Below are 27,489 nucleotides of genomic sequence, written 5' to 3'. Positions count from 1 at the left end.
TTTTTTCATCCACTTTTCTTTCTTCTTATTTGCATTGCATTGGTTCTAATAACTCTCCTGTACATTCCTTTTCATTCATCATCATCATCATCAGCCTGACTACGTCCACTGCAGGACAAAGGCCTCTCCCATGTTCCGCCAGTTAACCCGGTCCTGTGCTTGCTGCTTCCAATTTACACCCGCAAACTTCTTAATCTCATCTGCCCACCTAACCTTCTGTCTCCCCCTAACCCGCTTCCCTTCTCTGGGAATCCAGTCAGTTACCCTTAATGACCAGCGGTTATCCTGTCTACGCGCTACATGCCCTGCCCATGTCCATTTCTTCTTCTTGATTTCAGCTACGATATCCTTAACCCCCGTTTGTTCCCTAATCCACTCTGCTCTCTTCTTGTCTCTTAAGGTTACACCTACCATTTTTCTTTCCATTGCTCGCTGCGTCGTCCTCAGTTTAAGCTGAACCCTCTTTGTAAGTCTCCAGGTTTCTGCTCCGTAGCTAAGTACCGGCAAGATACAGCTGTTATATACCTTCCTCTTGAGGGATAGTGGCAATCTACCTGTCATAATTTAAGAGTGCTTGCCGAATGTGCTCCACCCCATTCTTATTCTTCTAGTTATTTCAATCTCGTGGTTCGGCTCTGCGGTTATTACCTGCCCTAAGTAGACATAGTCTTTTACAACTTCAAGTGCACTATTACCTATCTCGAAGCGCTGCTCTTTGCCGAGGTTGTTGTACATTACTTTCATTTTCTGCATATTAATTTTAAGACCCACTTTTCTGCTCTCCTTGTCTAACTCCATAATCATGAGTTGCAATTCGTCCCCCGAGTTACTCAGCAATGCAATGTCATCGGCGAAGCGCAGGTTACTAAGGTATTCTCCGTTGACTCTTATCCCTAACTGTTCCCATTCTAGGCTTCTGAAAACCTCCTGTAAGCATGCGGTAAACAGCATTGGGGAAATTGTGTCCCCCTGCCTTACACCCTTCTTGATTGGTATTCTGTTGCTTTCTCTATGAAGCAGTATGGTAGCAGTTGATCCCCTGTAGATTTCTTGCAGAATGTTTATATATACTTCATCTACGTCCTGATTCCGCAGTGTTTGCATGACGGCTGATATTTCTACTGAATCAAACGCCTTCTCGTAATCTATGAAGGCTATGTATAGTGGTTGGTTATACTCTGAGCATTTCTCTATTACCTGATTGATAGTATGAATGTGGTCAATTGTTGAGTAGCCTGTTCGAAATCCTGCTTGTTCCTTTGGTTGATTGAATTCTAATGTTTTCTTTACTCTGTTAGCAATTACCTTTGTAAATAGCTTGTATACTACAGAGAGCAAGCTGATCGGCCTGTAGTTCTTCAAGTCCTTGTCATCTCCTTTCTTATGTATTAAGATGATGTTAGCGTTCTTCCAAGACTCTGGTACTCTTCCCGCCAGGAGACACCTCGTAAACAGGGTGGCTAGTTTTTCTAACACAATCTGTCCTCCATCTTTCAGCAGATCTGATGTTACCTGATCCTCACCAGCAGCTTTGCCCCTTTGCATGCTCTCCAAAGCTTTTCTGACTTCTTCTATCATTACTGGTGGGGTGTAATCTGGGTTACTGCTAGTTCATAACGTATTAAGGTCGTGGTTGTCTCGGCTACTGTACAGATCCCTGTAAAACTCCTCCGCTATCTTAGCTATCCTATCCATATTGGTAGTTATTTTGCCTTCTTTGTCCCTTAGTGCATACATCCGACTTTTGCCTATCCCAAGTTTCCTCTTCAATGCTTTGACACTTCCTCCGTTTTTCACAGCGTGTTCAATTCTCTCCATGTTACACCTTCTTACATCGCATACTTTACGTCTATTAATCAACTTCGAAAGCTCTGCCAGTTCTATTTTGTCTGTTGTACTTGACACTTTCTTGATTTGACGCTTTTTAATTAGGTTCTTCGTATCCTGTGAAAGCTTGCCAGTGTCCTGTCTAACTACCCTGCCTCCAACTTCCACTGCACACTCCGTAATGATACTCGTCAGATTATCATTCATTGTATCTACGCTAAGGTTGGTTTCCTCACTGAGAGCCGAGTACCTGTTCTGCAGTGACACTCTCAATTCCTGTACTTTCCCTCTCAGTGCTAGCTGATTGATTGGCTTCTTGCGTATCAAGTTCTGTCGTTCCTTCTTCAAGTCTAGGCGAATTCGAGACCGTACCATTCTATGGTCACTGCATCGTACCTTGCCAATCACTTCCACATCCTGCACGACTCCAGGGTGTGCACTCATTATAAAGTCTATTTCGTTCTTATTTTCGCCATTAGGGCTCCTCCATGTCCACTTGCGGTTTTCTCGTTTTCGGTGGAAGGTATTCAAAATCCGTAAATTATTGCGTTCTGCGAATTCTACTAGTAGCTCTCTTCTGGCGTTTCTAGTGCCGATGCCATAATCTCCTACTGCCTGGTCTCCAGCCTGCTTCTTCCCTACCTTTGCATTAAAGTCGCCCATCACTATAGTATACTGTGTTTTTACCTTACTCATTGCCGATTCCACGTCTTCATAGAAGCTTTCAACTGAAGCGTCATCATGGCTGGATGTAGGCGCGTAAGCCTGTACTACCTTCATCTTGTGTCTTTTATTCAGTTTAATTACGATACCTACCACCCTTTCATTATTGCTATAGTATTCCTCTATGTTGCCAGCAATGTTTCTGTGAATGAGGAACCCCACTCCCAGTTCTCTTCTGTCTGCCAAGCCCCTGTAGCAAAGGACGTGCCCATTCTGTAGCACCGTATAGGCCTCATCTGTCCTCCTAACCTCACTGAGCCCTATTATATCCCATTTAACACCCTCTAGCTCCTCGAATAGTACAGCTAGACTTCCCTCACTAGATAAGGTTCTAGCGTTAAACGTTGCCAAGTTCAGGTTCCAATGGCGGCCTGTCCGGATCCAGAGATTCTTAGCACCCTCTGCTGCGTTGCAGATCTGACCGCCGCCGTGGTCAGTTGCTTCGCAGCTGCTGGGGACTGAGGGCCATGAGTTATTTGACGTAATCATGTGGGAGGTAGTGGCCAGATACTGCACCAGGGTGGCCAATCCTTCTCTGGTGAGGGAGTGCGTTCTCGGCGGTGTTTGCCGGTGAGGCCACACCCCAGGCCTCTTAATGCAGTTCCATCAACACGCGGATTTTTTTTAATCCGGTTGGGAACTGCGCGGTACCGGGATTTGAACCACGGACCTCTTGCATGCGAGGCGGATGCTCTAACCACTACCCCATCGCCGCACTACTGTCCTTGGCATTACTGTCTGTTAGATCTCATTATTATTGTGTTAAAACAAGGAAAAACGAGCCCTTAGGTATACACTTCTTTCCCTTATTTTATTGAACGAGGGTCTCGTACTGGCAGACTTGGTGTGTTTAGGTTTTATAAGAGGGACAATTAATCAGCTGCCCGCTCATAATAAGTTCACGTCCTAGGTGACGCCAAACATGCGAATAAGAGTGTTTTCACACTCGTTGTTTTGCTTATAGATGGCGCTGACTGTCACTCCTACTTCTAAATTCACATATAAACCCCAAACAGTGGATAGAACGGCCGCTGTGACAGCTCAGTGGTTAGAGCATCGAGCGCGTTATTCGAAGGTCGTAGGTTCGATTCCTGCTCACAGCTGGTAATTTTTTCATCCACTTTTCTTTCTTCTTTCTTCTTATTTACATTCCATTGGTTTTAATAACTTCCCCTGTACATTCCTTGGCATTACTGTCTGTTATATCTCATTATTATTGTGTTAAAACACGGAAATACGAACCATTAGGTATACACTTCTCTTCCTTATTTCACTGAACGAGGGTCTCGTACTGGCAGACTTGGTGTGTTTAGATTGTATAAGAGGGACAATTAATCAGCGGCCCGCTCATAATAAGTTCACGTGCTACGTGACGCCAAACATGCGCATAAGAGTGTTTTCACACTCGTCGTTTGGCTTATAGATGGCGCTGACTGTCACTCCTACTTCTAAAATTCACATATAAACCAAAAAAAGTGGATAGGGGGAAGGCCGCCGTGGTACCTCAGTGGTTAGAGCATCGAACGTGATATTCGAAGGTCGTAAGTTCGATTCCTGCTCACGGCTGGTTATTTTTTCATCCACTTTTCTATCTTTTTATTTACATTCCATTGGTTCTAATCACTTCCCCTGTGCATTCCTTGTCATTACTGTCTGTTATATCTCATTATTATTGTGTTAAAACACGGAAATACGAGCCCTTAGGTATACACTTCTCTCCCTTATTTCACTGAACGAGGGTCTCGTACTGGCTGACTTGGTGTGTTTAGGTTGTATAAGAGGGACAATTAATCAGCTGCCCGCTCATAATAAGTTCATGTCCTAGGTGACGCCAAACATGCGAATAAGAGTTTTTTCACACTCGTTGTTTGGCTTATAGATGGCGCTGACTGTCACTCCTACTTCTAAATTCACATATAAACCCCAAACAGTGGATAGAACGGCCGCTGTGACAGCTCAGTGTTCAGAGCATCGAACGCGTTATTCGAAGGTCGTAGGTTCGATTCCTGCTCACAGCTGGTAATTTTTTCATCCACTTTTCTTTCTTCTTTCTTCTTATTCACATTCCATTGGTTTTAATAACTTCCCCTGTACATTCCTTGGCATTACTGTCTGTTATATCTCATTAATATTGTGTTAAAACACGGAAATACGAGCCCTTAGGTATACACTTCTCTCCCTTATATATATATATATATATATATATATATATATTTAAGGATAGAAGTGTATACCTAAGGGCTCGTTTTTCCGATTTCTTACACAATAATAATGAGATCGAACAGACCCTAATGCCAAGGGAAGTATAGGGGAAGATATTAGACCAAATTTTAATGTAAATACGAAGAAATATGGGTGAAAAGATAACTTGCCGTGGGCAGGATCTCAAGGCAACTTATATTTTCACCCACTTTTCTTTGTATTTACATTATAATTTGGTCTAATATCTTCCCCTATACTTTCCTTGGCATTACTGTCTGTTAGATCTCAATTATATTTTGTTAAAACACGGAAAAACGAGCCCTTGGGTATACACTTCTTTCCCTTATTTCATTGAACGAGGGTCTCGTAATGGCAGACTTGGTGTGTTTAGGTTGTATAAGAGGGACAATTAATCAGCTGCCCGGTCATAATAAGTTCACGTGCTACGTGACGCCAAACATGCGCATAAGAGTGTTTTCACACTCGTTGTTTGGCTTATAGAAGGCGCTGACTGTCACTCCTACTTCTAAAATTCACATATAAACCAAAAAAAGTGGATAGGGGGAAGGCCGCCGTGGTAGCTCAGTGGTTAGAGCGTCGAACGCGTTATTCGAAGGTCGTAGGTTCGATTCCCGCTCACGGCTGGTTATTTTTTCATCCACTTTTCTTTTTCTTATTTACATTTCATTGGTTCTAATAACTTCATCTGTACATTCCTTGGCATTACTGTCTGTTAGATCTCATTAATATTGTGTTAAAGCACGGAAATACGAGCCCTTAGGTATACACTTCTCTCCCTTATTTCACTGAACGAGGGTCTCGTACTGGCAGACTTGGTGTGTTTAGGTTGTATAAGAGGGACAATTAATCAGCTGCCCACTCATAATAAGTTCACGTGCTACGTGACGCCAAACATGCGAATAAGAGTGTTTTCACACTCGTTGTTTGGATTATAGATGGCGCTGACTGTCACTCCTACTTCTAAATTTACATATAAACCCCAAACAGTGGATGGAGGGACGGCCGCTGTGATAGCTCAGTGGTTAGAGCATTGAACGCGTTATTCAAAGGTCGTAGGTTCGATTCCTGCTCACAGCTGGTAATTTTTTCATCCACTTTTCTTTCTTCTTTCTTCTTATTTACATTCCATTGGTTTTAATAACTTCCCCTGTACATTCCTTGGCATTACTGTCTGTTAGATCTCATTAATATTGTGTTAAAACACGGAAATACGAGCCCTTAGGTATACACTTCTCTCCCTTATATATATATATATATATATATATATATATTTAAGGATAGAAGTGTATACCTAAGGGCTCGTTTTTCCGATTTCTTACACAATAATAATGAGATCGAACAGACCCTAATGCCAAGGGAAGTATAGGGGAAGATATTAGACCAAATTTTAATGTAAATACGAAGAAATATGGGTGAAAAGATAACTTGCCGTGGGCAGGATCTCAAGGCAACTTATATTTTCACCCACTTTTCTTTGTATTTACATTAAAATTTGGTCTAATATCTTCCCCTATACTTTCCTTGGCATTACTGTCTGTTAGATCTCAATTATATTTTGTTAAAACACGGAAAAACGAGCCCTTGGGTATACACTTCTTTCCCTTATTTCATTGAACGAGGGTCTCGTAATGGCAGACTTGGTGTGTTTAGGTTGTATAAGAGGGACAATTAATCAGCTGCCCGGTCATAATAAGTTCACGTGCTACGTGACGCCAAACATGCGCATAAGAGTGTTTTCACACTCGTTGTTTGGCTTATAGATGGCGCTGACTGTCACTCCTACTTCTAAAATTGACATATAAACCAAAAAAAGTGGATAGGGGGAAGGCCGCCGTGGTAGCTCAGTGGTTAGAGCGTCGAACGCGTTATTCGAAGGTCGTAGGTTCGATTCCCGCTCACGGCTGGTTATTTTTTCATCCACTTTTCTTTTTCTTATTTACATTTCATTGGTTCTAATAACTTCATCTGTACATTCCTTGGCATTACTGTCTGTTAGATCTCATTAATATTGTGTTAAAGCACGGAAATACGAGCCCTTAGGTATACACTTCTCTCCCTTATTTCACTGAACGAGGGTCTCGTACTGGCAGACTTGGTGTGTTTAGGTTGTATAAGAGGGACAATTAATCAGCTGCCCACTCATAATAAGTTCACGTGCTACGTGACGCCAAACATGCGAATAAGAGTGTTTTAACACTCGTTGTTTTGCTTATAGATGGCGCTGACTGTCACTCCTACTTCTAAATTTACATATAAACCCCAAACAGTGGATGGAGGGACGGCCGCTGTGATAGCTCAGTGGTTAGAGCATTGAACGCGTTATTCAAAGGTCGTAGGTTCGACTCCTGCTCACAGCTGGTAATTTTTTCATCCACTTTTCTTTCTTCTTTCTTCTTATTTACATTCCATTGGTTTTAATAACTTCCCCTGTACATTCCTTGGCATTACTGTCTGTTAGATCTCATTAATAATGTGTTAAAACACGGAAATACGAACCATTAGGTATACACTTTTCTTCCTTATTTCACTGAACGGGGGTCTCGTACTGGCAGACTTGGTGTGTTTAAGTTGTATAAGAGGGACAAGTAATCAGCGGCCCGCTCATAATAAGTTTACGTGCTACGTGACGCCAAACATGCGCATAAGAGTGTTTTCACACTCGTCGTTTGGCTTATAGATGGCGCTGACTGTCACTCCTACTTCTAAAATTCACATATAAACCAAAAAAAGTGGATAGGGGGAAGGCCGCCGTGGTAGCTCAGTGGTTAGAGCGTCGAACGCGTTATTCGAAGGTCGTAGGTTCGATTCCCGCTCACGGCTGGTTATTTTTTCATCCACTTTTCTTTCTTCTTTTTTACATTGCATTGGTTCTAATAATTCTCCTGTACATTCCTTGGCATTACTGTCTGTTAGATCTCATTATTATTGTGTTAAAACAAGGAAAAACGAGCCCTTAGGTATACAATTCTTTCCCTTATTTTATTGAACGAGGGTCTCGTACTGGCAGACTTGGTGTGTTTAGGTTGTATAAGAGGGACAATTTATCAGCTGCCCGCTCATAATAAGTTCACGTGCTACGTGACGCCAAACATACGCATAAGAGTGTTTTCACACTCGTCGTTTGGCTTATAGATGACGCTGACTGTCACTCCTACTTCTAAATTCACATATAAACCCAAACAAAAGTGGATAGAGGGTAGGCCGCTGTGGTAGCTCAGTGGTTAGAGCAGCGAACGCGATATTCGAAGGTCGTAGGTTCGATTCCTGCTCACGGCTGGTTAGTGTTTCATCCACTTTTCTTTTTTTCTTTCTTCTTATTTACATTCCATTGGTTGTAATGACTTCCCCTGTACATTCCTTGGCATTACTATCTGTTAGATCTCATTATTATTGTGTTAAAACACGGAAAAACGAGCCCTTAGGTATACACTTCTTTCCCTTGTTTCATTGAACGAGGGTCTCGTACTCGCAGACTTGGTGTGTTTAGGTTGTATAAAAGGGAAAATTAATCAGCTGCCCGCTAATAATAATTTCACGTGCTACGTGACGCCAAACATGCGCATAAGAATGCATTCACACTTGTCGTTTGGCTTATAGATGGCGCTGACTGTCACTCCTACTTCTAAATTCACATATAAACCCAAACAAAAGTGGATAGAGGGTAGGCCGCTGTGGTAGCTCAGTGGTTAGAGCCGCGAACGCGATATTCGAAGGTCGTAGGTTCGATTCCTGCTCACGGCTGGTTATTGTTTCATCCACTTTTCTTTTTTATTTCTTCTTATTTACATTCCATTGGTTGTAATGACTTCCCCTGTACATTCCTTGGCATTACTATCTGTTAGATCTCATTATTATTGTGTTAAAACACGGAAAAACGAGCCCTTAGGTATACACTTCTGTCCCTTGTTTCATTGAACGAGGGTCTCGTACTCGCAGACTTGGTGTGTTTAGGTTATATAAGAGGGAAAATTAATCAGCTGCCCGCTAATAATAATTTCACGTGCTACGTGACGCCAAACATGCGCATAAGAATGCATTCACACTTGTCGTTTGGCTTATAGATGGCGCTGACTGTCACTCCTACTTCTAAAATTCAGATATAAACCAAAAAAAGTGGATGGAGGGAAGGCCGCCGTGGTAGCTCAGTGGTTAGAGCATCGAACGCGATATTCGAAGGTCGTAAGTTCGATTCCTGCTCACGGCTGGTTATTTCTTCATCCACTTTTCTATCTTTTTATTTACATTCCATTGGTTCTAATAACTTCATCTGTACATTCCTTGGCATTACTGTCTGTTAGATCCCATTAATATTGTGTTAAAACACGGAAATACGAGCCCTTAGGTATACACTTCTCTCCCTTATTTCACTGAACGAGGGTCTCGTACTGGCAGACTTGGTGTGTTTAGGTTGTATAAGAGGGACAATTAATCAGCTGCCCGCTCATAATAAGTTCACGTCCTAGGTGACGCCAAACATGCGAATAAGAGTGTTTTCACACTCGTTGTTTGGCTTATAGATGGCGCTGACTGTCACTCCTACTTCTAAATTCACATATAAACCCAAAAAAGTGGATGGAGGGAAGGCCGCGGTGATAGCTCAGTGGTTAGAGCATCGAACGCGTTATTCGAAGGTCGTAGGTTCGATTCCTGCTCACGGCTGGTTCTTTTTTCATCCACTTTTCTTTCTTTTTATTTACATTCCATTGGTTCTAATAACTTCATCTGTACATTCCTTGGCATTACTGTCTGTTAGATCTCATTAATATTGTGTTAAAACACGGAAATACGAGCCCTTAGGTATACACTTCTCTGCCTTATTTCACTGAACGAGGGTCTCGTACTGGCTGACTTGGTGTGTTTAGGTTGTATAAGAGGGACAATTAATCAGCTGCCCGCTCATAATAAGTTCACGTGCTACGTGACGCCAAACATGCGCATAAAAGTGTTTTCACACTCGTTGTTTGGCTTATAGATGGCACTGACTGTCACTCCTACTTCTAAATTCACATATAAACCCCAAACAGTGGATGGAGGGACGGCCGCTGTGATAGCGAAGTGGTTAGAGCACAGAATGCGTTATTCGAAGGTCGTAGGTTCGATTCCTGCTCACAGCTGGTAATTTTTTCATCCACTTTTCTTTCTTCTTTCTTCGTATTTACATTCCATTGGTTCTAATAACTTCCCCTGTACATTCCTTGGCATTACTGTCTGTTATACCTCATTAATATTGTGTTAAAACACGGAAATACGGGCCCTTAGGTATACACTTCTCTCCCTTATTTCACTGAACGAGGGTCTCGTACTGGCTGACTTGGTGTGTTTAGGTTGTATAAAAGGGACAATTTATCAGCTGCCCGCTCATAATAAGTTCACGTGCTACGTGACGCCAAACATGCGCATAAGAGTGTTTTCACACACGTCGTTTGGCTTGTAGATGACGCTGACTGTCACTCCTACTTCTAAATTTACATATAAACCGTAACAAAAGTGGATAGAGGGTAGGCCGCCGTGGTAGCTCAGTGGCTAGAGCATCGAACGCGATATTCGAAGGTCGTAGGTTCGATTCCTGCTCACGACTGGTTATTTTTTCATCCACTTTTCTATCTTTTTATTTACATTCCATTGGTTCTAATCACTTCCCCTGTACATTCCTTGTCATTACTGTCTGTTATATCTCATTATTATTGTGTTAAAACACGGAAATACGAGCCCTTAGGTATACACTTCTCTCCCTTATTTCACTGAACGAGGGTCTCGTACTGGCAGACTTGGTGTGTTTAGGTTGTATAAAAGAACAATTAATCAGCTGCCCGCTCATAATAGGTTCACGTCCTAGGTGACGCCAAACATGCGAATAAGAGTGTTTTCACACTCGTTGTTTGGCTTATAGATGGCGCTGACTGTCACTCCTACTTCTAAATTTACATATAAACCCCAAACAGTGGATGGAGGGACGGCCGCTGTGATAGCTCAGTGATTAGAGCATCGAATGCGTTATTCAAAGGTCGTAGGTTCGATTCCTGCTCACAGCTGGTAATTTTTTCATCCACTTTTCTGTCTTCTTTCTTCGTATTTACATTCCATTGGTTCTAATAACTTCCCCTGTACATTCCTTGGCATTACTGTCTGTTATATCTCATTATTATTGTGTTAAAATACGGAAATACGAGCCCTTAGGTATACACTTCTCTCCCTTATTTCACTGAACGAGGGTCTCGTACTGGCAGACTTGGTGTGTTTAGGTTGTATAAAAGGGACAATTAATCAGCTGGCCGCTCTTAATAAGTTCACGTCCTAGGTGACGCCAAACATGTGAATAAGAGTGTTTTCACACTCGTTGTTTGGCTTATAGATGGCGCTGACTGTCACTCCTACTTCTAAATTCACATATAAACCCCAAACAGTGGATAGAACGGCCGCTGTGACAGCTCAGTGGTTAAAGCATCGAACGCGTTATTCGAAGGTCGTAGGTTCGATTCCTGCTCACAGCTGGTAATTTTTTCATCCACTTTTCTTTCTTCTTTCTTCTTATTTACATTCCATTGGTTTTAATAACTTGCCCTGTACATTCCTTGGCATTACTGTCTGTTATATCTCAATAATATTGTGTTAAAACACGGAAATACGAACCATTAGGTATACACTTCTCTTCCTTATTTCACTGAACGAGGGTCCCGTACTGGCAGACCTGGTGTGTTTAGGTTGTATAAGAGGGACAGTTAATCAGCGGCCCGCTCATAATAAGTTCACGTCCTAGGTGACGCCAAACATGCGAATAAGAGTGTTTTCACACTCGTTGTTTGGCTTATAGATGGCGCTGACTGTCACTCCTACTTCTAAATTTACATATAAACCCCAAACAGTGGATGGAGGGACGGCCGCTGTGATAGCTCAGTGGTTAGAACATCGAACGCGTTATTGGAAGGTCGTAGGTTCGATTCCCGCTCACGGCTGGTTATTTTTTCATCCACTTTTCTTTCTTCCTTTTTACATTGCATTGGTTCTAATAACTCTCCTGTACATTCCTTGGCATTACTGTCTGTTAGATCTCATTATTATTGTGTTAAAGCAAGGAAAAACGAGCCCTTAGGTATACACTTCTTTCCCTTATTTTATTGAACGAGGGTCTCGTACTGGCAGACTTGGTGTGTTTAGGTTGTATAAGAGGGACAATTTATCAGCTGCCCGCTCATAATAGGTTCACGTGCTACGTGACGCCAAACATACGCATAAGAGTGTTTTCACACTCGTCGTTTGGCTTATAGATGACGCTGACTGTCACTCCTAGTTCTAAATTCACATATAAACCCAAACAAAAGTGGATAGAGGGTAGGCCGCTGTGGTAGCTCAGTGGTTAGAGCATCGAACGCGATATTCGAAGGTCGTAGGTTCGATTCCTGCTCACGGCTGGTTATTTTTTCATCCACTTTTCTTTTTTCTTTCTTCTTATTTACATTCCATTGGTTGTAATGACTTCCCCTGTACATTCCTTGGCATTACTATCTGTTAGATCTCATTATTATTGTGTTAAAACACGGAAATACGAGCCCTTAGGTATACACTTCTCTCCCTTATTTCACTGAACGAGGGTCTCGTACTGGCAGACTTGGTGTGTTTAGGTTGTATAAGAGGGACAATTAATCAGCTGCCCGCTCATAATAAGTTCATGTCCTAGGTGACGCCAAACATGCGAATAAGAGTGTTTTCACACTCGTTGTTTGGCTTATAGATGGCGCTGACTGTCACTCCTACTTCTAAATTCACATATAAACCCCAAACAGTGGATAGAACGGCCGCTGTGACAGCTCAGTGTTTAGAGCATCGAACGCGTTATTCGAAGGTCGTAGGTTCGATTCCTGCTCACAGCTGGTAATTTTTTCATCCACTTTTCTTTCTTCTTTCTTCTTATTCACATTCCATTGGTTTTAATAACTTCCCCTGTACATTCCTTGGCATTACTGTCTGTTATATCTCATTAATATTGTGTTAAAACACGGAAATATGAACCATTAGGTATACACTTCTCTTCCTTATTTCACTGAACGAGGGTCTCGTGCTGGCAGACTTGGTGTGTTTAGGTTGTATAAGAGGGACAATTATTCAGCTGCCCGCTCATAATAAGTTCATGTCCTAGGTGACGCCAAACATGCGAATAAGAGTGTTTTCACACTCGTTGTTTGGCTTATAGATGGCGCTGACTGTCACTCCTACTTCTAAATTCACATATAAACCCCAAACAGTGGATAGAACGGCCGCTGTGACAGCTCAGTGTTTAGAGCATCGAACGCGTTATTCGAAGGTCGTAGGTTCGATTCCTGCTCACAGCTGGTAATTTTTTCATCCACTTTTCTTTCTTCTTTCTTCTTATTCACATTCCATTGGTTTTAATAACTTCCCCTGTACATTCCTTGGCATTACTGTCTGTTATATCTCATTAATATTGTGTTAAAACACGGAAATACGAGCCCTTAGGTATACACTTCTCTCCCTTATATATATATATATATATATATATATATATATATATATATATATATATATATATATATATATATATATATATATATATATATATATATATATATATTAGGATAGAAGTGTATACCTAAGGGCTCGTTTTTCCGATTTCTTACACAATAATAATGAGATCGAACAGACCCTAATGCCAAGGGAAGTATAGGGGAAGATATTAGACCAAATTTTAATGTAAATACGAAGAAATATGGGTGAAAAGATAACTTGCCGTGGGCAGGATCTCAAGGCAACTTATAATTTCACCCACTTTTCTTTGTATTTACATTAAAATTTGGTCTAATATCTTCCCCTATACTTTCCTTGGCATTACTGTCTGTTAGATCTCAATTATATTTTGTTAAAACACGGAAAAACGAGCCCTTGGGTATACACTTCTTTCCCTTATTTCATTGAACGAGGGTCTCGTAATGGCAGACTTGGTGTGTTTAGGTTGTATAAGAGGGACAATTAATCAGCTGCCCGCTCATAATAAGTTCACGTGCTACGTGACGCCAAACATGCGCATAAGAGTGTTTTCACACTCGTTGTTTGGCTTATAGATGGCGCTGACTTTCACTCCTACTTCTAAATTCACATATAAACCCAAAAAAGTGGATGGAGGGAAGGCCGCGGTGATAGCTCAGTGGTTAGAAAATCGAACGCGTTATTCGAAGGTTGTGCGTTCGATTCCTGCTCACGGCTGGTTCTTTTTTCATCCACTTTTATTTTTCTTATTTGCATTTCATTGGTTCTAATAACTTCATCTGTACATTCCTTGGCATTACTGTCTGTTAGATCTCATTAATATTGTGTTAAAGCACGGAAATACGAGCCCTTAGGTATACACTTCTCTCCCTTATTTCACTGAACGAGGGTCTCGTACTGGCAGACTTGGTGTGTTTAGGTTGTATAAGAGGGACAATTAATCAGCTGCCCACTCATAATAAGTTCACGTGCTACGTGACGCCAAACATGCGAATAAGAGTGTTTTCACACTCGTTGTTTGGATTATAGATGGCGCTGACTGTCACTCCTACTTCTAAATTTACATATAAACCCCAAACAGTGGATGGAGGGACGGCCGCTGTGATAGCTCAGTGGTTAGAGCATTGAACGCGTTATTCAAAGGTCGTAGGTTCGACTCCTGCTCACAGCTGGTAATTTTTTCATCCACTTTTCTTTCTTCTTTCTTCTTATTTACATTCCATTGGTTTTAATAACTTCCCCTGTACATTCCTTGGCATTACTGTCTGTTATATCTCATTAATAATGTGTTAAAACACGGAAATACGAACCATTAGGTATACACTTTTCTTCCTTATTTCACTGAACGGGGGTCTCGTACTGGCAGACTTGGTGTGTTTAAGTTGTATAAGAGGGACAATTAATCAGCGGCCCGCTCATAATAAGTTCACGTGCTACGTGACGCCAAACATGCGCTTAAGAGTGTTTTCACACTCGTCGTTTGGCTTATAGATGGCGCTGACTGTCACTCCTACTTCTAAAATTCACATATAAACCAAAAAAAGTGGATAGGGGGAAGGCCGCCGTGGTAGCTCAGTGGTTAGAGCATCGAACGCGTTATTCGAAGGTCGTAGGTTCGATTCCCGCTCACGGCTGGTTATTTTTTCATCCACTTTTCTTTCTTCCTTTTTACATTGCATTGGTTCTAATAACTCTCCTGTACATTCCTTGGCATTACTGTCTGTTAGATCTCATTATTATTGTGTAAAAACAAGGAAAAACGAGCCCTTAGGTATACAATTCTTCCCCTTATTTTATTGAACGAGGGTCTCGTACTGGCAGACTTGGTGTGTTTAGGTTGTATAAGAGGGACAATTTATCAGCTGCCCGCTCATAATAAGTTCACGTGCTACGTGACGCCAAACATACGCATAAGAGTGTTTTCACACTCGTCGTTTGGCTTATAGATGACGCTGACTGTCACTCCTACTTCTAAATTCACATATAAACCCAAACAAAAGTGGATAGAGGGAAGGCCGCTGTGGTAGCTCAGTGGTTAGAGCAGCGAACGCGATATTCGAAGGTCGTAGGTTCGATTCCTGCTCACGGCTGGTTAGTGTTTCATCCACTTTTCTTTTTTCTTTCTTCTTATTTACATTCCATTGGTTGTAATGACTTCCCCTGTACATTCCTTGGCATTACTATCTGTTAGATCTCATTATTATTGTGTTAAAACACGGAAAAACGAGCCCTTAGGTATACACTTCTTTCCCTTGTTTCATTGAACGAGGGTCTCGTACTCGCAGACTTGGTGTGTTTAGGTTGTATAAAAGGGAAAATTAATCAGCTGCCCGCTAATAATAATTTCACGTGCTACGTGACGCCAAACATACGCATAAGAGTGTTTTCACACTCGTCGTTTGGCTTATAGATGACGCTGACTGTCACTCCTACTTCTAAATTCACATATAAACCCAAACAAAAGTGGATAGAGGGTAGGCCGCTGTGGTAGCTCAGTGGTTAGAGCAGCGAACGCGATATTCGAAGGTCGTAGGTTCGATTCCCGCTCACGGCTGGTTCTTTTTTCATCCACTTTTCTTTCTTCTTATTTACATTTCATTGGTTCTAATCACTTCCCCTGTACACACCTTGTCATTACTATCTGTTAGATCTCATTATTATTGTGTTAAAACACGGAAAAACGAGCCCTTAGGTATACACTTCTTTCCCTTGTTTCATTGAACGAGGGTCTCGTACTCGCAGACTTGGTGTGTTTAGGTTGTATAAAAGGGAAAATTAATCAGCTGCCCGCTAATAATAATTTCACGTGCTACGTGACGCCAAACATGCGCATAAGAATGCATTCACACTTGTCGTTTGGCTTATAGATGGCGCTGACTGTCACTCCTACTTCTAAATTCACATATAAACCCAAACAAAAGTGGATAGAGGGTAGGCCGCCGTGGTAGCTCGGTGGTTAGAGCATCGAACGCGATATTCGGAGGTCGTAAGTTCGATTCCTGCTCACGGCTGGTTATTTTTTCATCCACTTTTCTATCTTTTTATTTACATTTCATTGGTTCTAATCACTTCCCCTGTACACACCTTGTCATTACTGTCTGTTATATCTCATTATTATTGTGTTAAAACACGGAAATACGAGCCCTTAGGTATACACTTCTCTCCCTTATTTCACTGAACGAGGGTCTCGTACTGGCAGACTTGGTGTGTTTAGGTTGTATAAGAGGGACAATTATTCAGCTGCCCGCTCATAATAAGTTCATGTCCTAGGTGACGCCAAACATGCGAATAAGAGTGTTTTCACACTCGTTGTTTGGCTTATAGATGGCGCTGACTGTCACTCCTACTTCTAAATTCACATATAAACCCCAAACAGTGGATAGAACGGCCGCTGTGACAGCTCAGTGTTTAGAGCATCGAACGCGTTATTCGAAGGTCGTAGGTTCGATTCCTGCTCACAGCTGGTAATTTTTTCATCCACTTTTCTTTCTTCTTTCTTCTTATTCACATTCCATTGGTTTTAATAACTTCCCCTGTACATTCCTTGGCATTACTGTCTGTTATATCTCATTAATATTGTGTTAAAACACGGAAATACGAGCCCTTAGGTATACACTTCTCTCCCTTATATATATATATATATATATATATATATATATATATATATATATTTAAGGATAGAAGTGTATACCTAAGGGCTCGTTTTTCCGATTTCTTACACAATAATAATGAGATCGAACAGACCCTAATGCCAAGGGAAGTATAGGGGAAGATATTAGACCAAATTTTAATGTAAATACGAAGAAATATGAGTGAAAAGATAACTTGCCGTGGGCAGGATCTCAAGGCAACTTATAATTTCACCCACTTTTCTTTGTATTTACATTAAAATTTGGTCTAATATCTTCCCCTATACTTTCCTTGGCATTACTGTCTGTTAGATCTCAATTATATTTTGTTAAAACACGGAAAAACGAGCCCTTGGGTATACACTTCTTTCCCTTATTTCATTGAACGAGGGTCTCGTAATGGCAGACTTGGTGTGTTTAGGTTGTATAAGAGGGACAATTAATCAGCTGCCCGCTCATAATAAGTTCACGTGCTACGTGACGCCAAACATGCGCATAAGAGTGTTTTCACACTCGTTGTTTGGCTTATAGATGGCGCTGACTGTCACTCCTACTTCTAAATTCACATATAAACCCAAAAAAGTGGATGGAGGGAAGGCCGCGGTGATAGCTCAGTGGTTAGAAAATCGAACGCGTTATTCGAAGGTCGTGGGTTCGATTCCTGCTCACGGCTGGTTCTTTTTTCATCCACTTTTATTTTTCTTATTTACATTTCATTGGTTCTAATAACTTCATCTGTACATTCCTTGGCATTACTGTCTGTTAGATCTCATTAATATTGTGTTAAAGCACGGAAATACGAGCCCTTAGGTATACACTTCTTTCCCTTATTTCATTGAACGAGGGTCTCGTAATGGCAGACTTGGTGTGTTTAGGTTGTATAAGAGGGACAATTAATCAGCTGCCCGCTCATAATAAGTTCACGTGCTACGTGACGCCAAACATGCGCATAAGAGTGTTTTCACACTCGTTGTTTGGCTTCTAGATGGCGCTGACTGTCACTCCTACTTCTAAATTCACATATAAACCCAAAAAAGTGGATGGAGGGAAGGCCGCGGTGATAGCTCAGTGGTTAGAAAATCGAACGCGTTATTCGAAGGTCGTGGGTTCGATTCCTGCTCACGGCTGGTTCTTTTTTCATCCACTTTTATTTTTCTTATTTACATTTCATTGGTTCTAATAACTTCATCTGTACATTCCTTGGCATTACTGTCTGTTAGATCTCATTAATATTGTGTTAAAGCACGGAAATACGAGCCCTTAGGTATACACTTCTCTCCCTTATTTCACTGAACGAGGGTCTCGTACTGGCAGACTTGGTGTGTTTAGGTTGTATAAGAGGGACAATTAATCAGCTGCCCACTCATAATAAGTTCACGTGCTACGTGACGCCAAACATGCGAATAAGAGTGTTTTCACACTCGTTGTTTGGCTTATAGATGGCGCTGACTGTCACTCCTACTTCTAAATTCACATATAAACCCAAACAAAAGTGGATAGAGGGAAGGCCGCTGTGGTAGCTCAGTGGTTAGAGCAGCGAACGCGATATTCGAAGGTCGTAGGTTCGATTCCTGCTCATGGCTGGTTAGTGTTTCATCCACTTTTCTTTTTTCTTTCTTCTTATTTACATTCCATTGGTTGTAATGACTTCCCCTGTACATTCCTTGGCATTACTATCTGTTAGATCTCATTATTATTGTGTTAAAACACGGAAAAACGAGCCCTTAGGTATACACTTCTTTCCCTTGTTTCATTGAACGAGGGTCTCGTACTCGCAGACTTGGTGTGTTTAGGTTGTATAAAAGGGAAAATTAATCAGCTGCCCGCTAATAATAATTTCACGTGCTACGTGACGCCAAACATACGCATAAGAGTGTTTTCACACTCGTCGTTTGGCTTATAGATGACGCTGACTGTCACTCCTACTTCTAAATTCACATATAAACCCAAACAAAAGTGGATAGAGGGTAGGCCGCTGTGGTAGCTCAGTGGTTAGAGCAGCGAACGCGATATTCGAAGGTCGTAGGTTCGATTCCCGCTCACGGCTGGTTCTTTTTTCATCCACTTTTCTTTCTTCTTATTTACATTTCATTGGTTCTAATCACTTCCCCTGTACACACCTTGTCATTACTATCTGTTAGATCTCATTATTATTGTGTTAAAACACGGAAAAACGAGCCCTTAGGTATACACTTCTTTCCCTTGTTTCATTGAACGAGGGTCTCGTACTCGCAGACTTGGTGTGTTTAGGTTGTATAAAAGGGAAAATTAATCAGCTGCCCGCTAATAATAATTTCACGTGCTACGTGACGCCAAACATGCGCATAAGAATGCATTCACACTTGTCGTTTGGCTTATAGATGGCGCTGACTGTCACTCCTACTTCTAAATTCACATATAAACCCAAACAAAAGTGGATAGAGGGTAGGCCGCCGTGGTAGCTCGGTGGTTAGAGCATCGAACGCGATATTCGGAGGTCGTAAGTTCGATTCCTGCTCACGGCTGGTTATTTTTTCATCCACTTTTCTATCTTTTTATTTACATTTCATTGGTTCTAATCACTTCCCCTGTACACACCTTGTCATTACTGTCTGTTATATCTCATTATTATTGTGTTAAAACACGGAAATACGAGCCCTTAGGTATACACTTCTCTCCCTTATTTCACTGAACGAGGGTCTCGTACTGGCAGACTTGGTGTGTTTAGGTTGTATAAGAGGGACAATTATTCAGCTGCCCGCTCATAATAAGTTCATGTCCTAGGTGACGCCAAACATGCGAATAAGAGTGTTTTCACACTCGTTGTTTGGCTTATAGATGGCGCTGACTGTCACTCCTACTTCTAAATTCACATATAAACCCCAAACAGTGGATAGAACGGCCGCTGTGACAGCTCAGTGTTTAGAGCATCGAACGCGTTATTCGAAGGTCGTAGGTTCGATTCCTGCTCACAGCTGGTAATTTTTTCATCCACTTTTCTTTCTTCTTTCTTCTTATTCACATTCCATTGGTTTTAATAACTTCCCCTGTACATTCCTTGGCATTACTGTCTGTTATATCTCATTAATATTGTGTTAAAACACGGAAATACGAGCCCTTAGGTATACACTTCTCTCCCTTATATATATATATATATATATATATATATATATATATATATATATATATATATATATATATATATATATATATATATATATTTAAGGATAGAAGTGTATACCTAAGGGCTCGTTTTTCCGATTTCTTACACAATAATAATGAGATCGAACAGACCCTAATGCCAAGGGAAGTATAGGGGAAGATATTAGACCAAATTTTAATGTAAATACGAAGAAATATGGGCGAAAAGATAACTTGCCGTGGGCAGGATCTCAAGGCAACTTATAATTTCACCCACTTTTCTTTGTATTTACATTAAAATTTGGTCTAATATCTTCCCCTATACTTTCCTTGGCATTACTGTCTGTTAGATCTCAATTATATTTTGTTAAAACACGGAAAAACGAGCCCTTGGGTATACACTTCTTTCCCTTATTTCATTGAACGAGGGTCTCGTAATGGCAGACTTGGTGTGTTTAGGTTGTATAAGAGGGACAATTAATCAGCTGCCCGCTCATAATAAGTTCACGTGCTACGTGACGCCAAACATGCGCATAAGAGTGTTTTCACACTCGTTGTTTGGCTTATAGATGGCGCTGACTGTCACTCCTACTTCTAAATTCACATATAAACCCAAAAAAGTGGATGGAGGGAAGGCCGCGGTGATAGCTCAGTGGTTAGAAAATCGAACGCGTTATTCGAAGGTCGTGGGTTCGATTCCTGCTCACGGCTGGTTCTTTTTTCATCCACTTTTATTTTTCTTATTTACATTTCATTGGTTCTAATAACTTCATCTGTACATTCCTTGGCATTACTGTCTGTTAGATCTCATTAATATTGTGTTAAAGCACGGAAATACGAGCCCTTAGGTATACACTTCTCTCCCTTATTTCACTGAACGAGGGTCTCGTACTGGCAGACTTGGTGTGTTTAGGTTGTATAAGAGGGACAATTAATCAGCTGCCCACTCATAATAAGTTCACGTGCTACGTGACGCCAAACATGCGAATAAGAGTGTTTTCACACTCGTTGTTTGGCTTATAGATGGCGCTGACTGTCACTCCTACTTCTAAATTTACATATAAACCCCAAACAGTGGATGGAGGGACGGCCGCTGTGATAGCTCAGTGGTTAGAGCATTGAACGCGTTATTCAAAGGTCGTAGGTTCGATTCCTGCTCACAGCTGGTAATTTTTTCATCCACTTTTCTTTCTTCTTTCTTCTTATTTACATTCCATTGGTTTTAATAACTTCCCCTGTACATTCCTTGGCATTACTGTCTGTTATATCTCATTAATAATGTGTTAAAACACGGAAATACGAACCATTAGGTATACACTTTTCTTCCTTATTTCACTGAACGGGGGTCTCGTACTGGCAGACTTGGTGTGTTTAAGTTGTATAAGAGGGACAATTAATCAGCGGCCCGCTCATAATAAGTTCACGTGCTACGTGACGCCAAACATGCGCATAAGAGTGTTTTCACACTCGTCGTTTGGCTTATAGATGGCGCTGACTGTCACTCCTACTTCTAAAATTCACATATAAATCAAAAAAAAGTGGATAGGGGGAAGGCCGCCGTGGTAGCTCAGTGGTTAGAGCATCGAACGCGTTATTCGAAGGTCGTAGGTTCGATTCCCGCTCACGGCTGGTTATTTTTTCATCCACTTTTCTTTCTTCCTTTTTACATTGCATTGGTTCTAATAACTCTCCTGTACATTCCTTGGCATTACTGTCTGTTAGATCTCATTATTATTGTGTTAAAACAAGGAAAAACGAGCCCTTAGGTATACAATTCTTCCCCTTATTTTATTGAACGAGGGTCTCGTACTGGCAGACTTGGTGTGTTTAGGTTGTATAAGAGGGACAATTTATCAGCTGCCCGCTCATAATAAGTTCACGTGCTACGTGACGCCAAACATACGCATAAGAGTGTTTTCACATTCGTCGTTTGGCTTATAGATGACGCTGACTGTCACTCCTACTTCTAAATTCACATATAAACCCAAACAAAAGTGGATAGAGGGTAGGCCGCTGTGGTAGCTCAGTGGTTAGAGCAGCGAACGCGATATTCGAAGGTCGTAGGTTCGATTCCTGCTCACGGCTGGTTAGTGTTTCATCCACTTTTCTTTTTTCTTTCTTCTTATTTACATTCCATTGGTTGTAATGACTTCCCCTGTACATTCCTTGGCATTAATATCTGTTAGATCTCATTATTATTGTGTTAAAACACGGAAAAACGAGCCCTTAGGTATACACTTCTTTCCCTTGTTTCATTGAACGAGGGTCTCGTACTCGCAGACTTGGTGTGTTTAGGTTGTATAAAAGGGAAAATTAATCAGCTGCCCGCTAATAATAATTTCACGTGCTACGTGACGCCAAACATGCGCATAAGAATGCATTCACACTTGTCGTTTGGCTTATAGATGGCGCTGACTGTCACTCCTACTTCTAAATTCACATATAAACCCAAACAAAAGTGGATAGAGGGTAGGCCGCTGTGGTAGCTCAGTGGTTAGAGCCGCGAACGCGATATTCGAAGGTGGTAGGTTCGATTCCTGCTCACGGCTGGTTATTGTTTCATCCACTTTTCTTTTTTATTTCTTCTTATTTACATTCCATTGGTTGTAATGACTTCCCCTGTACATTCCTTGGCATTACTATCTGTTAGATCTCATTATTATTGTGTTAAAACACGGAAAAACGAGCCCTTAGGTATACACTTCTGTCCCTTGTTTCATTGAACGAGGGTCTCGTACTCGCAGACTTGGTGTGTTTAGGTTGTATAAGAGGGAAAATTAATCAGCTGCCCGCTAATAATAATTTCACGTGCTACGTGACGCCAAACATGCGCATAAGAATGCATTCACACTTGTCGTTTGGCTTATAGATGGCGCTGACTGTCACTCCTACTTCTAAAATTCAGATATAAACCAAAAAAAGTGGATGGAGGGAAGGCCGCCGTGGTAGCTCAGTGGTTAGAGCATCGAACGCGATATTCGAAGGTCGTAAGTTCGATTCCTGCTCACGGCTGGTTATTTCTTCATCCACTTTTCTATCTTTTTATTTACATTCCATTGGTTCTAATAACTTCCCCTGTACATTCCTTGTCATTACTGTCTGTTATATCTCATTATTATTGTGTTAAAACACGAAAATACGAGCCCTTAGGTATACACTTCTCTCCCTTATTTCACTGAACGAGGGTCTCGTACTGGCAGACTTGGTGTGTTTAGGTTGTATAAGAGGGACAATTAATCAGCTGCCCGCTCATAATAAGTTCACGTGCTACGTGACGCCAAACATACGCATAAGAGTGTTTTCACACTCGTCGTTTGGCTTATAGATGACGCTGACTGTCACTCCTACTTCTAAATTCACATATAAACCCAAACAAAAGTGGATAGAGGGTAGGCCGCTGTGGTAGCTCAGTGGTTAGAGCAGCGAACGCGATATTCGAAGGTCGTAGGTTCGATTCCCGCTCACGGCTGGTTCTTTTTTCATCCACTTTTCTTTCTTTTTATTTACATTCCATTGTTCTAATCACTTCCCCTGTACACACCTTGTCATTACTGTCTGTTAGATCTCATTAATATTGTGTTAAAACACGGAAATACGAGCCCTTAGGTATACACTTCTCTCCCTTATTTCACTGAACGAGGGTCTCGTACTGGCTGACTTGGTGTGTTTAGGTTGTATAAGAGGGACAATTAATCAGCTGCCCGCTCATAATAAGTTCACGTGCTACGTGACGCCAAACATGCGCATAAAAGTGTTTTCACACTCGTTGTTTGGCTTATAGATGGCACTGACTGTCACTCCTACTTCTAAATTCACATATAAACCCCAAACAGTGGATGGAGGGACGGCCGCTGTGATAGCGAAGTGGTTACAGCATCGAATGCGTTATTCGAAGGTCGTAGGTTCGATTCCTGCTCACAGCTGGTATTTTTTTCATCCACTTTTCTTTCTTGTTTCTTCGTATTTACATTTCATTGGTTCTAATAACTTCCCCTGTACATTCCTTGTCATTACTGTCTGTTATATCTCATTATTATTGTGTTAAAACACGAAAATACGAGCCCTTAGGTATACACTTCTCTCCCTTATTTCACTGAACGAGGGTCTCGTACTGGCAGACTTGGTGTGTTCAGGTTGTATAAGAGGAACAATTAATCAGCTGCCCGCTCATAATAAGTTCACGTCCTAGGTGACGCCAAACATGCGAATAAGAGTGTTTTCACACTCGTTGTTTGGCTTATAGATGGCGCTGACTGTCACTCCTAGTTCTAAATTCACATATAAACCCAAAAAAGTGGATGGAGGGAAGGCCGCGGTGATAGCTCAGTGGTTAGAGCATCGAACGCGTTATTCGAAGGTCGTAGGTTCGATTCCTGCTCACGGCTGGTTCTTTTTTCATCCACTTTTCTTTCTTCTTATTTACATTCCATTGGTTCTAATAACTTCATCTGTACATTCCTTGGCATTACTGTCTGTTAGATCTCATTAATATTGTGTTAAAACACGGAAATACGAGCCCTTAGGTATACACTTCTCTCCCTTATTTCACTGAACGAGGGTCTCGTACTGGCTGACTTGGTGTGTTTAGGTTGTATAAGAGGGACAATTAATCAGCTGCCCGCTCATAATAAGTTCACGTGCTACGTGACGCCAAACATGCGCATAAAAGTGTTTTCACACTCGTTGTTTGGCTTATAGATGGCGCTGACTGTCACTCCTACTTCTAAATTCACATATAAACCCCAAAAAGTGGATGGAGGGACGGCCGCTGTGATAGCTCAGTGGTTAGAGCACAGAATGCGTTATTCGAAGGTCGTAGGTTCGATTCCTGCTCACAGCTGGTAATTTTTTCATCCACTTTTCTTTCTTCTTTCTTCGTATTTACATTCCATTGGTTCTAATAACTTCCCCTGTACATTCCTTGGCATTACTGTCTGTTATACCTCATTAATATTGTGTTAAAACACGGAAATACGGGCCCTTAGGTATACACTTCTCTCCCTTATTTCACTGAACGAGGGTCTCGTACTGGCTGACTTGGTGTGTTTAGGTTGTATAAAAGGGACAATTTATCAGCTGCCCGCTCATAATAAGTTCACGTGCTACGTGACGCCAAACATGCGCATAAGAGTGTTTTCACACACGTCGTTTGGCTTGTAGATGACGCTGACTGTCACTCCTACTTCTAAATTTACATATAAACCGTAACAAAAGTGGATAGAGGGTAGGCCGCCGTGGTAGCTCAGTGGCTAGAGCATCGAACGCGATATTCGAAGGTCGTAGGTTCGATTCCTGCTCACGACTGGTTATTTTTTCATCCACTTTTCTATCTTTTTATTTACATTCCATTGGTTCTAATCACTTCCCCTGTACATTCCTTGTCATTACTGTCTGTTATATCTCATTATTATTGTGTTAAAACACGGAAATACGAGCCCTTAGGTATACACTTCTCTCCCTTATTTCACTGAACGAGGGTCTCGTACTGGCAGACTTGGTGTGTTTAGGTTGTATAAAAGAACAATTAATCAGCTGCCCGCTCATAATAGGTTCACGTCCTAGGTGACGCCAAACATGCGAATAAGAGTGTTTTCACACTCGTTGTTTGGCTTATAGATGGCGCTGACTGTCACTCCTACTTCTAAATTTACATATAAACCCCAAACAGTGGATGGAGGGACGGCCGCTGTGATAGCTCAGTGATTAGAGCATCGAATGCGTTATTCAAAGGTCGTAGGTTCGATTCCTGCTCACAGCTGGTAATTTTTTCATCCACTTTTCTGTCTTCTTTCTTCGTATTTACATTCCATTGGTTCTAATAACTTCCCCTGTACATTCCTTGGCATTACTGTCTGTTATATCTCATTATTATTGTGTTAAAATACGGAAATACGAGCCCTTAGGTATACACTTCTCTCCCTTATTTCACTGAACGAGGGTCTCGTACTGGCAGACTTGGTGTGTTTAGGTTGTATAAAAGGGACAATTAATCAGCTGCCCGCTCTTAATAAGTTCACGTCCTAGGTGACGCCAAACATGTGAATAAGAGTGTTTTCACACTCGTTGTTTGGCTTATAGATGGCGCTGACTGTCACTCCTACTTCTAAATTCACATATAAACCCCAAACAGTGGATAGAACGGCCGCTGTGACAGCTCAGTGGTTAAAGCATCGAACGCGTTATTCGAAGGTCGTAGGTTCGATTCCTGCTCACAGCTGGTAATTTTTTCATCCACTTTTCTTTCTTCTTTCTTCTTATTTACATTCCATTGGTTTTAATAACTTGCCCTGTACATTCCTTGGCATTACTGTCTGTTATATCTCAATAATATTGTGTTAAAACACGGAAATACGAACCATTAGGTATACACTTCTCTTCCTTATTTCACTGAACGAGGGTCCCGTACTGGCAGACCTGGTGTGTTTAGGTTGTATAAGAGGGACAGTTAATCAGCGGCCCGCTCATAATAAGTTCACGTCCTAGGTGACGCCAAACATGCGAATAAGAGTGTTTTCACACTCGTTGTTTGGCCTATAGATGGCGCTGACTGTCACTCCTACTTCTAAATTTACATATAAACCCCAAACAGTGGATGGAGGGACGGCCGCTGTGATAGCTCAGTGGTTAGAACATCGAACGCGTTATTGGAAGGTCGTAGGTTCGATTCCCGCTCACGGCTGGTTATTTTTTCATCCACTTTTCTTTCTTCCTTTTTACATTGCATTGGTTCTAATAACTCTCCTGTACATTCCTTGGCATTACTGTCTGTTAGATCTCATTATTATTGTGTTAAAGCAAGGAAAAACGAGCCCTTAGGTATACACTTCTTTCCCTTATTTTATTGAACGAGGGTCTCGTACTGGCAGACTTGGTGTGTTTAGGTTGTATAAGAGGGACAATTTATCAGCTGCCCGCTCATAATAGGTTCACGTGCTACGTGACGCCAAGCATACGCATAAGAGTGTTTTCACACTCGTCGTTTGGCTTATAGATGACGCTGACTGTCACTCCTAGTTCTAAATTCACATATAAACCCAAACAAAAGTGGATAGAGGGTAGGCCGCTGTGGTAGCTCAGTGGTTAGAGCATCGAACGCGATATTCGAAGGTCGTAGGTTCGATTCCTGCTCACGGCTGGTTATTTTTTCATCCACTTTTCTTTTTTCTTTCTTCTTATTTACATTCCATTGGTTGTAATGACTTCCCCTGTACATTCCTTGGCATTACTATCTGTTAGATCTCATTATTATTGTGTTAAAACACGGAAATACGAGCCCTTAGGTATACACTTCTCTCCCTTATTTCACTGAACGAGGGTCTCGTACTGGCAGACTTGGTGTGTTTAGGTTGTATAAGAGGGACAATTAATCAGCTGCCCGCTCATAATAAGTTCATGTCCTAGGTGACGCCAAACATGCGAATAAGAGTGTTTTCACACTCGTTGTTTGGCTTATAGATGGCGCTGACTG

General features: G+C 41.4%; 1 protein-coding gene and 6 non-coding genes across 7 annotated transcripts in view; all 7 read left to right on the top strand.

Annotated features, from left to right (window-relative positions):
* The window catches only part of LOC142803536 (uncharacterized), a 236,829-nt gene that overhangs the window by 137,760 nt on the left and 71,580 nt on the right, over positions 1 to 27,489 (top strand). The window lies entirely within an intron of this gene.
* TRNAS-CGA (transfer RNA serine (anticodon CGA)) lies at positions 8,905 to 8,977 on the top strand. The gene has a single exon. It is a non-coding gene; the product is annotated as a tRNA-Ser (tRNA).
* TRNAS-CGA (transfer RNA serine (anticodon CGA)) lies at positions 10,279 to 10,351 on the top strand. Its single transcript has one exon. It is a non-coding gene; the product is annotated as a tRNA-Ser (tRNA).
* TRNAS-CGA (transfer RNA serine (anticodon CGA)) lies at positions 12,110 to 12,182 on the top strand. Its single transcript has one exon. It is a non-coding gene; the product is annotated as a tRNA-Ser (tRNA).
* TRNAS-CGA (transfer RNA serine (anticodon CGA)) lies at positions 22,961 to 23,033 on the top strand. Its single transcript has one exon. It is a non-coding gene; the product is annotated as a tRNA-Ser (tRNA).
* TRNAS-CGA (transfer RNA serine (anticodon CGA)) lies at positions 25,253 to 25,325 on the top strand. Its single transcript has one exon. It is a non-coding gene; the product is annotated as a tRNA-Ser (tRNA).
* TRNAS-CGA (transfer RNA serine (anticodon CGA)) lies at positions 27,084 to 27,156 on the top strand. The gene has a single exon. It is a non-coding gene; the product is annotated as a tRNA-Ser (tRNA).

This window comes from Rhipicephalus microplus, chromosome 3 (genome assembly GCF_043290135.1).
Source record: "Rhipicephalus microplus isolate Deutch F79 chromosome 3, USDA_Rmic, whole genome shotgun sequence".
NCBI classification, from domain to species: domain Eukaryota; kingdom Metazoa; phylum Arthropoda; class Arachnida; order Ixodida; family Ixodidae; genus Rhipicephalus; species Rhipicephalus microplus.
This window is presented reverse-complemented; position numbering and strand designations above follow the sequence as displayed.